The sequence below is a fragment of the Myxocyprinus asiaticus genome, chromosome 28, assembly GCF_019703515.2.
Source record: "Myxocyprinus asiaticus isolate MX2 ecotype Aquarium Trade chromosome 28, UBuf_Myxa_2, whole genome shotgun sequence".
In the NCBI taxonomy this organism is placed as follows: Eukaryota; Metazoa; Chordata; class Actinopteri; order Cypriniformes; family Catostomidae; genus Myxocyprinus; species Myxocyprinus asiaticus.
The window spans coordinates 41,753,790-41,766,187 of NC_059371.1; the positions used below are offsets into that span (position 1 = coordinate 41,753,790).

Consider the following 12,398-nt stretch of genomic DNA (forward strand, 5'->3'; position numbering starts at 1 on the left):
TTTGTATCTGATTATTTTTAGTAATTCTCTCTTCTAGACTGCATTTGTTATTTCAATGTTATTTGGGTCCTGTGCTGGTTGGACACAGGTCCTTTAACTACAAAACTTATCAGTTTCAGATATTAGTAAGTTTAAGACTAAGTCCTTATAGGTTCTCGGCTTTATCCGTTTAGTCTTATTTGGCTAAGTTCATATAGATTCTCGACTCACCGTTTAGCCCCAGTCAATTAAGTTCTGTTTTACAGACTACCCTTAGTATTCCCATTTAATTCTACTTGGCTAAGTTCTATTATAGATTTATTTTTTTTATCCTTTTATCCTTTTACATACTTAACTAATGGGTTACTTCTGAAGTAGCTTAGTTAAGCCAACTCTGACCATAGATATGTAGTTAATAAGAAATATACTAGAAAACAGTCCTTCAGAATGAATCATAATAACAATTTATTTACCAGGTAATAGTAATACATTCAAATTCAAAGAAATTCAAATTGCAATTACCTGGTAGAGAAAAAACTACACACAATGTTTACTGTGTGGATCATCTGGCTACAGAGACCCTGATTCCTTTGTCATCTCTCCCTAAATACCAAACCATTCTATTGTTATTTCAGATGTGTGAATTTGATGTTATTTAGAATCTGGTTTTACAATTTAGGGGCAAGTTCTTTGAAGCTTGCATTTATGTTTACAAAGAATTCCATATGGTTCCTGTGGGAGGGACATACTGATACTTACAGAATTCTACTAAACTCTGAAACCTTACTAGTGACTTGATTTTGCTGGAAGGTAATGAGATGGTGTTACCAGTCACAGTGAGATCTTTCAGATGATACCAAATATGCATGATCAAAAACCTTTTACATTACAGAACAGGATAAGTCATAATTTCGTTTTTTTGGTGTCCTTAAAGTGACCTGAGGTGAGAGAGAGACAACAGATGTGAGTGTGATTTGCGTTTTATGGTCCCTAATCAGTTGGGTGTGTTGTCCCAGGTGGAGATGTCTTCTGTGTGAGAGTATTATGATGTTGGTTCTTGCAGAGTTCTTTGACTTTTACCAGGAGTGATGCAGACAATTTTGTGCCAGTCTTACAATATGCATCCCCCTTTATACTCACAGGTATCTGGTACACTCCTGCTTGATTGAGGGCGGCCTGTAGCGTGTCTGGGACCCGGACCAGTGTCTCCACCTCCATCGTGGGGCATCGGTCCTGGAAATACCCAGGACCCCCGCAGCTCCAGCAGACTGGCCCAGACTTCACGCCCACACCCGTGGCAGCAGATTCACCAGCCTGTGGGGGAGAACAAAGAGCTTTAGGGACAGCCAACTGGATGAACGGCCCATGGGACCAGGGAACCAGTTTTGGTAAGGGAGTTCCCCGTTTCCAGGGAACAAGAACAGGATGAGGGGAAGGGGTGGGAAGTGAGAAAGAGAGAGAGAGAGAGAAAAGGGCTCACCGGCCCCTGGATATGCCGCTATATGGTCCTCAGCCAACTGGATCGCCTCCTCCAATGCCGGATGGTGGCACTGGATCCATTCCGCTGTCCCCTGCAGCAGCCGGGAGACTAACTGCTCCACCACCACAATGTTGATGATGTCGTTGATGTCGCCCTCCTCAGCTAGCAACTACCGCCAGCAGGTGTCACGGAGCTATTGTGCAAAAGCAAACAGGCGGCCAAACTCGCTCGGTGTTAGTGTGCAGAAACGCTGGAGATTCTGTTCTGGGCTCCGTACATTGACATACAGACCCTTAACTCAGTACTTAGTTGAAGCACCTTTGGCAGCCTCAAGTTTTTTGGGTATGATGCGACAAGCTTTGCACACCTGGATTTGGGGATTTTCTGCCATTGTTCTCTGCAGATCCTCTCATGCTCTGTCAGGTTGGATGGGGACCATTGTTGGCCAGCCATTTTCAGGTCTCTCCAGAGATGTTCAATTGGGTTCAAGTCCGTGCTCTGAATGGGCCACTCAAGGACATTCACAGAGTTGTCCCTAAGCCACTCTTGCATTGTCTTGGCTGTGTGCTTAGGGTCATTTTCTTGTTGGAAGGTGAACCTTCGGCCCAGTCTGAGGTCCTGAATGCTCTGGATCAGATTTTTTTTAAGGATATCTTTTATTTTGTTGCATTCAGCTTTCCTTCAATCCTAACCAGTCCCCCAGTCCCTGCCGCTGAAAAACACCCCCACAGCATGATGCTACCACCACCATGCTTCACTGTTGGGATGGTATTGCGCAGATGATGAGAGGTACCTGGTTTCCTCCAGACATGATGCTTGGAATTGAGGCCAAACTGTTCAATCTTCATTTCATCAGAACAGAGAATCTTGTTTCTCACAATCTGAGAGTCCTTTAGGTGCTTTTTTATGTGTCTTGCACTGAGAAGAGGCTTCCGTCTGGCCACTCTGCCATAAAGCCCAGATCAGTGGAGTGTTGCAGTGATGGTTGTCCTCCTGCAAGTTTTTCCCTTCTCCACACATGATCTCTGGAGGTCAACCAGATTGACCATCGAGTTCTTGGTCACTTCTCTCACCAAGGCCCTTCTCTCTTGATTGCTCAGTTTGGTAGGGTGGCCAACTCTAGGAAGAGTCCTGGTTGTTCCAAACTTCTTCCATTTAAGAATTATGGAGGCCACTGTGCTCATGGGAACCTTCAATGCAGCCGAAATTTTTTGTAGCCTTCCTCAGATCTGTGCCTCGACACAATCCTGTCTCTGAGCTCTGCAGGCAGTTCCTTTGACCTCATAACCTGGTTTTTGGTCTGATATTAATTTTCAGCAGTTATACCTTATATAGACAGGTGTGTGCCTTTCCAAATCACGTCCAATCAATTGAATTTGCCACAGGTGGATTCCAATCATCTCGAAGATGATCCAGTGAAATGGGATGCACCTGAGCTAAATTTCAAGTGTCATAGCAAAGGGTCTGAATACTTATGTCAATGTGATATTTCAGTTTTTTTTTTTTTTTAAATTTGCAAAGTTATCAAAAATCTTTTTTTTTTTTTTGCTTTGTCATTATGGGGTATGGAGTGTAGATTGATGAGATTTTTTACATTTTTATTTAAGTATTTTAGCATAAGACTGTATATAAATATACAGTTGACGTCAGAAGTTTACATACACTTAAGTTAGGTAGACTTAAGTAGTCATTAAAACTCATTTTTAACCACTTCACAGATTTAATATTAGCAAATTATAGTTTTGGCAAGTCAATTAGGAGATCTACATTGTGCTTACACTAGTAATTTTTCCAACATTTGTTTACAGACAGATTGTTTCACTTTTAATTGACTATATATCAATTCCAGTGGGTCAGAAGTTTACACTAAGTTAACTGTGTCTTTAAGCAGCTTGGAAAATTCCAGATAATTATGTCAAGCCTTTAGACAGTTAGCCAATTAGCTTCTGATAGTTGTTGTACAGAAATGGAGGTGTACCTGTGGATGTATTTTAAGGCCTACCTTCAAACTCAGTGCCTCTTTGCTTGACATCATGGGAAAATCAAAAGAAATCAGCCAAGACCTCAGAAAATAAATTGTGGACCTCCACAAGTCTGGTTCATCCTGGGGAGCAATTTCCAAATGTGTCAAGGTACCACATTCTGTACAAACAATAGTACGCAAGTAGAAACACCATGGGTTTGCAAGTGCACATGGGGACAAAGATCTTATTTTTTGTAGAAATGTCCTCTGGTCTAATGAATCAAAAATTTAACTGTCTGGCCATAATGACCATTGTTATGTTTGGAGGAAAAAGGGCGAGGCTTGCAAGCCGAAGAACACCATCCCAACTGTGAAGCATAGGGGTGGCAGCATCATGTTGTGGGGGTGCTTTGTTGCAGGAGGTCTGGTGCACTTCACAAAACAGATGGCATCATGAGGGAGGAAAATTATGTGGATATATTGAAGCAACATCTCAAGACATCAGCCAGGAAGTATAAGCTTGGTCACAAATGGGTCTTCCAAATGGACAATGACCCCAAGGATACCTCCAAATTTGTGGCAAAATGGCTTAAGGACAACAAAGTCAAGATATTGGAGTGGCTATTTTGCTATTTGTTTCTGGGGCTGAAAATAAATAATAATGTAATGTAACCGTCCAGAGACAGAAAAACAAAAAACTTAAAGGGATGTTCCAGGTTCACTACAAGTTAAGCTCAATCGATAGCATTAAATTGTGGCATAATGTTGTTGATTGCCACAAAAATTTATTTTGACTCGTCCCTCCTTCTCTTTAAAGAAAGCAAAAATCGAGGCACTTACAATTAATTTGTTTGTGTATATACACACACACACACACACACACACATATATATATATATATATATATATATATATATATATATATATATATATATATGCACACAGGGTTGGGAAGGTTACTTTTGAAATGTTTTCCACTACAGATTACAGAATACATGCTGTAAAATGTAATTTGTAATGTATTCTGTTAGATTACTCAAGGTCAGTAACGTATTCGAAATACTTTGGATTACTTCTTCAGCACTGGTAGAATTTTTCACTTGTTTTGACTATTAAAACTCTGCAAGTACAGTAAGACAAAATACACATGTTAAAAATACATTCTCTGAAAAACCTAAATATGTTATGCAGTGTTGTTTCTAAAACCAGATGAATCAAATTGATCTTGTTTTAAGGATTTTTTGATATTTTTACAGGAAAACAATAAAAAAATAATTATCAAGAATACGATTTTTGCCCTAATATCAAAGGTCTTACTAGAAAAAAAATAAATATGATCGTGCCTAGTAACATGTGCATGTAAAATGGCTAGAAATAGCATTTTAGCTTAGCGTAAAGCTGACAATTTGCACAAGGTTTATTTCTATTTCGTCTGCTCCAAACTTACTTCAAACGTACTTCTCTGTCTGCTCGTATGAATGTTACACATCATAAGAAAGTGTTTCACCGCTGTTCAAATGCACTTTGGATCGCGTCATTTATATGTATAAATGTTTTCCATCTGAAAGGACTAAATATTAAATGAAACAAATGACAATAAAATGCAAAGTAATCTCTTCAGTAATCAAAATACTTTTTGAATGTAACTGTATTCTGATTACCAATTATTGGGCCACTTCTATTAAAATGAATAGGAGAAATTGGAACGCTCAACCAAGGAGCTCCGAGTGCCCAACGGTCAACGGATGTAGAACCCTGCCGTACAGGTAAAAGAGACAAACACCTTTTAGATACAGACATCATCTGTCAATCAACCCTAGAATGCGCATGTGCATTAGCTATAAAAGCCTGGAAAATGTTGTTTTTTAACATGAAATGAGGTAAAGAATCACAATTTATGATACCAGTATTGTCAGATTTTATTCGACTCGAAACGTCCTTTTGAGGAAACCGGCTGATATTTTCGGACTGTTTATTTCCTCGACCACTGAACTACACATTTCAGAAGCCTAACAGCACTAATACAATTTACAAAAAGATTGTAACATGACTGCATCTTAATGATTATCAACCTGACTCTGAGTCTTTTGTAGTCCATCAGCATCTGTAAATCAACATCTGCTTTCCAGACCTGTACAGTTACCGGTATTTTACTTTGGATTCAACTTTTAATGTACGTTCCAAATTTATGACAGTAAATTGGTATACAACAACAACTTCTCGATGTTACAACACAAGTCTGCAATAATGAGATGGCAGATTTGAGTTAGCTTCCTGTAATAGAAATTAATGCTATATACTAATAATGTGTAATCACAATCATATATTAAGTCTTAAGTGAATACTGTAAATTCATATACTGTGTGTTTTCTGTGTTTCTCTGTGTGCATGACTGAACTCCCTCTCCCTGCATTTCTGAAGACAAGAGTGGCCTTGCACCCATGCCTCCTGTTGCTTATCTAACAAGTAACTCAAACAGTGTTGAGGAGGTTAGAGCTGTCACAAGGGTGGGGGCAGCTAAACCCAGAGAGAAACAAATTATATTGTGTGCGTCAGCATGTCAGAGGTGCAGAATGATTGAGCCCAGGTGCATCTTGGGGCCCATATAGGCTGAGAAGGTTGAGGGATCATTGCTCATTACCTGAGAGAATTCTCTGTATGGTTTTTGAGTCCACTTGCAAGTGTGTTCATTAAATACTTATTAGATAGTCTTTGAGTCTTTTATTACAGAACTTCCACCACACTTCCCAGTTCACATCAATAAATCGGTATGTTGAAGTTTAATTGATCAATGTGCTGCACTTATAAAAGTGAGAATCTAACGCTTCTCGACTCATTCTCAACATTGTTACAGTGTTTTAAAACCTTTTGCATGTATAATCTTTTTAGTTAGCCTACATTTTACACAATTTTATGAAATCAAATAAAAAAACTAAATACAGATTTAGATTGTATGAAATAAATCAGTACAACAACCTGGATTTTTAAATGAAACTGATGTGTGTATTGTTTGGACATTTTATTCAATGTGCAAAAGATAGTGGACAATTACTGTACATTATAATATAAACCTCTTTCTAAACAAGAACTCATGAGTGATAACAGACAATTTCAATGTAGGTTAAATGGCGCTTTTAAGATTACTGTATGTTTAAGCTGACATTTGACAGCTAGTGCTCAGTTCCTATTTTCATACTGTGTGTGGGTCAGTAACGGAAATCATGTGGAAAGGGTTTCCTGTTTTTCTTCTCTGAGTGTCTTAAGCTAAAGGTTAACTACCACTTCTCTGTTCTAGAATATTTTGTTACATTTACATAATTAATGTAGAATCTTTATGTATGCTTTCTCTAAATAAGGTAATGATTGATTTCATTGGATAATGTAGTTAATGTACTGCTTTTCCTGTTCTTACAAAGATATATCATGTTGTGCTGAACAATAAAGTACGAGAAATCTTTGACGCATGCTCTGTGTCTGTGTCACTCATTTCTTCCCTTTTGAGGATCCGGATCAAGACCGCGACTGCAGACCTGACTTGATACTTAGGAGCCAATCTTGAAAATTCCTAAGATATACCAAGACAGAAAGCTATTTTGTTTAACAGGTCTGTTGTTGTGTGTGTAATTATAATAATGTTTTAGAGTTTGATGAATGTCAGTCCATTATAATGATGATGTTTTTGTGTTCAGATGTTCATCATGAGAGAGCAGGTGGATGTGATCTTCTGTAAATCAGTAGGAACTGATCTGTCCATGCTGGATATTGATGATTTCATCACAGAAATCTCTCAGCTGAAGAAAGAGGTGACGTCACTGAAGAAAGAGGTGACGTCACTGAACACAAAGCTGAAGGAGAGAGAACTCGTTTCACGCTGTACCTGTTTTGAGCGAGTTAAAGTTGAGATTGTAAGTAAGTTTCAAATGGTGTGATATGACTGTGACTCTGTGATGATGAACGGTACAGATGTGATTGTGTTGTGTTTGTCAGGAGCTGGAAAAGTTTTCCTGTCAATCTTCAGTGTGTGTGACTGATGGAACCTCCACAGAATGTCAGGATTCAGTGTGGAGCGGCAGAGATCAGTCTAGACCACAGCAGCTGCTGGAAAAACTCTCTGAACAGAGATCCAGAGACACACAGGACTCACAGCTCACTTTACTCTGTTCTACTGATGCTCAGGAGAGTGTGTGTGACAGTAATCAGGGTGATCAAACCTCCACAGAGTCTCTGACTTCTGTCTGTAACACTGGAGAACAGCAGATGCTGCAGACACCAGTGAAGATTGAAGTGAAGCAGGAGGAGATAAAAGAAGAAAACACAACAGAGGAACAACTGAGTGATGAAGATGATGATGAACAGCAGATGCTGCAGACACCAGTGAAGATTGAAGTGAAGATGGTGGAGATAAAAGAAGAAAACACAGCAGAGGAACAACAGAGTGATGAAGATGATGATGAACAGCAGATGTTGCAGACACCAGTGAAGATTGAAGTGAAGCAGGAGAAGATAAAAGAAGAAAACACAACAGCAGAACAACAAAGTGATGAAGATGATGATGAGACATCAACAGAGAAAGAACAGAGTGATGAAGATGATGAGGATTTCATTCCTTTAGGTATTTTTCTTCCTTTAATGTTGTTTTATATATTTCTATGATTATCAACTGTTATGTCAGAATCTGTTACAGCAAAGGCGGTTTAATAACTCAAATGTCACTTAAAAGTTCCCTGTTATTTTTATTGGTATTTTAAGTGCTCTGTTAACTTTTACAAAGGTACATATTTGTATTTTTGTCAATTCCACTGAAATGTCAGCTGTACCATGGAAAAATTATGTTTTCAGCACTGATCTATATATATAACTATATATATAGATAAGTGGTTTTCAGCAATGGAAGAAGCAACATTAATGGAGTTTGCTGTATTTCAGTACTTTGTCACGTATGTAACGTTTTAGAACTTAATTTTATATCCTTAAAACCAGTAGTTCTCAACCTTTTTGACTCCAAGGCCCCCCACTGTCCAAGAAAATATTTGAAGGCACTTTCGCTAGAAACTAGATGTTTCTGATTAAAATAATTAATCATGGATAATTTTTGATTCTAGAAGTTTCTGAAAGAGTCTGTTTATAATTTGTAGGCATACATCTTAAAGTATTTTTTAGCATTATAATTAAGTATGATTATTTTAATTATTTTCATATTTTAATATAAAGAACAAATGGTCTCTCTTTAATTTAAACACCCATTATAATGCCCCACTCACACTGCTGGCGGCATTGTCTCTTGGTGTCGCACGACTTTGCGATCTGTGTTGCTGGTGGGCGTTCCTTCTGTTGCCGCTGCTCTAACGTTATTGGTGGACTGCACAACTTGCCATAGTAGCGTTTGGAATGCTGATTACAGATGATACTGCCGATAAAACTAAGATGTCGTTCTAATTTGACAAGAAATCAGTTCTTTTGCCTCTAAAAATGCCCATTCTGCAGTGGAGAGCATATTATATAACCTGCAGCAGCGCTTAATGCATCATATCATTAAACAAGACAAAAGTTATATCAATATATTAATCAAACTTACTCAGAATGCTGACACGGTTTTCCACGTATCATTTTAGTAGCTCATATCCATGTATATGGTTATAGACAAATTATACAGAACAGTGAAATTGCTCACAGAAACTTTTTCCTTCTCCATCTCGACTCCAGTATCTCACTCACTACTTGGAGTTGGATGACGTGACTCCTCCGTCTTCACTCTCATTGGTAGTCGCTTGCGAATGTCGCTTGTCATTTGCATAAAGTTAACATTTTCTCAACTTGTCTTGTAGCTCTCCACGGCGATTTCTATCTCCAGCGGTCGCGAAAGCTCGTGTCGTTTTGTCGCGCGATGTCGCTGGCAGTGTGAACGGGGCTTATTGCGTTACGGACGTGACTGGTACGGACACTTCATATCAAATCATATGATGAATCATACAGTAATTTTTCCCCATGATGGTTAACATAGATCACTTTTTATTGCTTTGATCTGTGATGTTTCAGTCTTATTGCAGTAATAGCCAACATTTGGGAAGGGATCATTTTGACACACCTAGCAATTTGAATCGTTATTTAATAAGCATGATCTTATATTATTGTGCTGTTCAGCATGTGCCGTACACACCACTAGAGGGCGCCGCTCGCTCACGCAGAACTGACTGAAGCACTCAATGCAGACTATATTTTAAAACATTGACTTTTGAAGTGTAGCAATCGTGTAAGGACAAATGTTATTTCAATCTTATTTCAATCCATCATGCAGCCTTGATGGATACCATACTTATGTTAAAGAGGTCAAAGTTTAAGGGTTTTTAAACCGTTTTGGTTTTTAAACCGTTTTCCTCCCCCTCCACCATCTGGGACAGTACCGCTCCCAGCCCCCTGTCCGTCTGCAAGATAAAAGGGAGAGAGAAGTCAGAGGAGTGCAATAATGGCCTGCCGCAAAGTGCAGCTTTCACTTATTTGAACACTTGCTGACATGGCTTCGTCTACTGGACCGGATCTGGAGCCCTGTTTTTAGTAAGATCAATCAGCGGGCTGGTGATGCTCAGATAATTATGAACAAACCTATGATAATAGCCAGCCAGCACCAGGAAATGTTTCATCTCATTTTTGGTCTTAGGTCTCAGGCAGGCTGAAAGTGCTGTGGTCTTATCAATTGGGGGTCGCACCTGTCCATGACCCAAGTGGAAGCCCAGATTCCATGTTTCCACCCATCCAATTGCACACTTCTTAGGGTTTGCCGTGAGTCCCGCCCATCTCAATGACTTCAGGTGAGGATTTCTTTTGGAATTCCCACTCAGGAGATTATTCTGAAGAGTGCCTCCGCAACACTAACTGCTGAGATGTTGCGCAGAGTCACTGCTACCAGATATCGTGTTGCATAGTCCACCAGAACCAACACAAAGTGATGCCCACGTGCCGTCCTCTCTAATGGCCCAATGAGGTCCATGCCAATTCATTTGAAGGGGAACTCAATCAAGGGAAGCGGGTGCAATGGCGCTCTTGGGGTGGCCGGTGGATTCACCATCTGACATTCACGGCATGCCGCACACCATCTGCAAACATCTCCATGAATGCCTGGCCAATAGAAATGGGCCATTAGACTGTTCATTGTCTTTTCCTGCCCCAAGTGATCTGCCTTTGGATTACAATGAGCCGTCTGGAACAACATTTCCTGACGGCTCTGCAGTACTAACAATTGGGTTGTATCTTCCTTTGTCTGAGCGTCCTGTGTCACTCGATACAACCAATCCTTAATTACTGAAAAATATGGATATGCGAGTGCAATGACTGGCTAGAGGCATTGACCATAAATCACTTTCACTTGATCAAAGGCATGCCTAAGAGTCTCGTCTCTTGTCTGCTTCAGAGGGAAATCCCCTGCAGGGAATCCTCTAAGGGCTGGGGAAGCTGAAACTTCCCCCTCCCTTTTGTCATCCTGACGCGGAACTGACATAGATGGCCCCAGCTCTGCCTCCCCAGCCATTGAATCTCAAACCACACAACAAGACACTTTGATACAGGACCCATCCACACAAATTTCCCCAATAAAGCAGTAAATACTGGCCAATTCGTACCCAAGATTAGTGGATGAATGAGGTAGGGACTAACCGCAGGCTCGACACTATGCTTTTGTCTCCGAAATTAAATGATGATGGTCACTAACGGGTAATTGTGAATATCCCCATGCACACACCTTACCTTCACCCTCCGGCTTGTATCCAAAGCCTCAGATTGAATCAAGCTTTGGTGAATGGAGGTTTGATTACAACTTAAATCCACCATGGCTTGATATGTATCCCTCCCCCCCCCCCCCCCCATACTCACAGGTATCCGGTACGTTCCTGCATGATCGGGGGCGGCCAGTGGTATGTCTGGGACCTGGACCAATGTCTCCACCTCCATCATGGGGCACTGGTCCTGGAAGTACCCAGGACCCCTGCAGCTCCAGTAGAACGGCCCAGACTTAATACCCACACCCGTGGCAGTGGATTCACCAGCCTGTGGGGGAGATTGGAGAGGGTTAGGGACAGCCAACAGGATGAACACCTCAGTTTTGGTTAGGGTGTTCTGCGTTTCTGTGGAACAGGAACAGGATGAGGGGAAGGGGAGGGGGAGGGAAGGGAGAAAGAGAGAGAGAAAGAAAATGGACTCACCAGTCCCCGGATATGCCACTATATGGTCCTCAGCCAACTGGATCACCTCCTCCAGTGACGCTGGATGGTGGCATTGGACCCACTCCGCCATCCCCTTGTGCAGCCGGGAGACTAACTGCTCCACCACCATGATTGTTGATTACATTGTCGATGTCACCCTCCTCAGCCAGCAACCACCGCCAGCAGGCGTCGCGGAGCTATTGTGCAAAAGCAAACAGGTGGCCGACCTCGCTCAGTGTTAGTGTGCGGATATGTGTGGGTCTGGAGGAGCACCTCAAAATGCTTCTGCTCCTTCCACAACTCCATGGGGGCCTGGTGTTTGCCTGGTGGATGCTGGCGAGGGACTTGAAGACTTCTTCCAGCGGCGAGGACATCATGGCAGTGTATCATTCCTCCTATTCTGGGTTTCGGCACCAGTGTGACAAGATTCTAATACTCTCACAAGGAGGAAGCAGGGGCCAGGTTAACAGCTCTCGTAACTCTTTATTTTTTACAATGCTTTTCAGCGCACCAAAATGCACACACACACACACACACACAAGTTCAGGCTCGGCTCTTTCTCCCCTTCTGGCGATCTGGATTGCCCTTTAAATACTTCTCCATTCTCACTGCAAACACAAAACAGCTGTTTGAGGTGATTTCCCATAGGTGTCAACCTTACCGCACTCACTCTCTTGGCCTCACTCTTCACAGATGTCGCTCGCAATGCCCCCATTACCACATTCGGGTTTTCCCCATTTATGTAATAACGACAATGAATAAAAATTAAACACTGCATGTTGGG

The 12,398-nt window shown here is 41.0% G+C and overlaps 2 protein-coding genes across 2 annotated transcripts in view; both read left to right on the forward strand.

The window, feature by feature from the left end:
* Positions 1-12,398, forward strand: part of LOC127418542 (uncharacterized) — a 164,512-nt gene that overhangs the window by 111,690 nt on the left and 40,424 nt on the right.
* The window catches only part of LOC127418573 (zinc finger protein 501-like), a 116,765-nt gene that overhangs the window by 42,484 nt on the left and 61,883 nt on the right, over positions 1-12,398 (forward strand). The window lies entirely within an intron of this gene.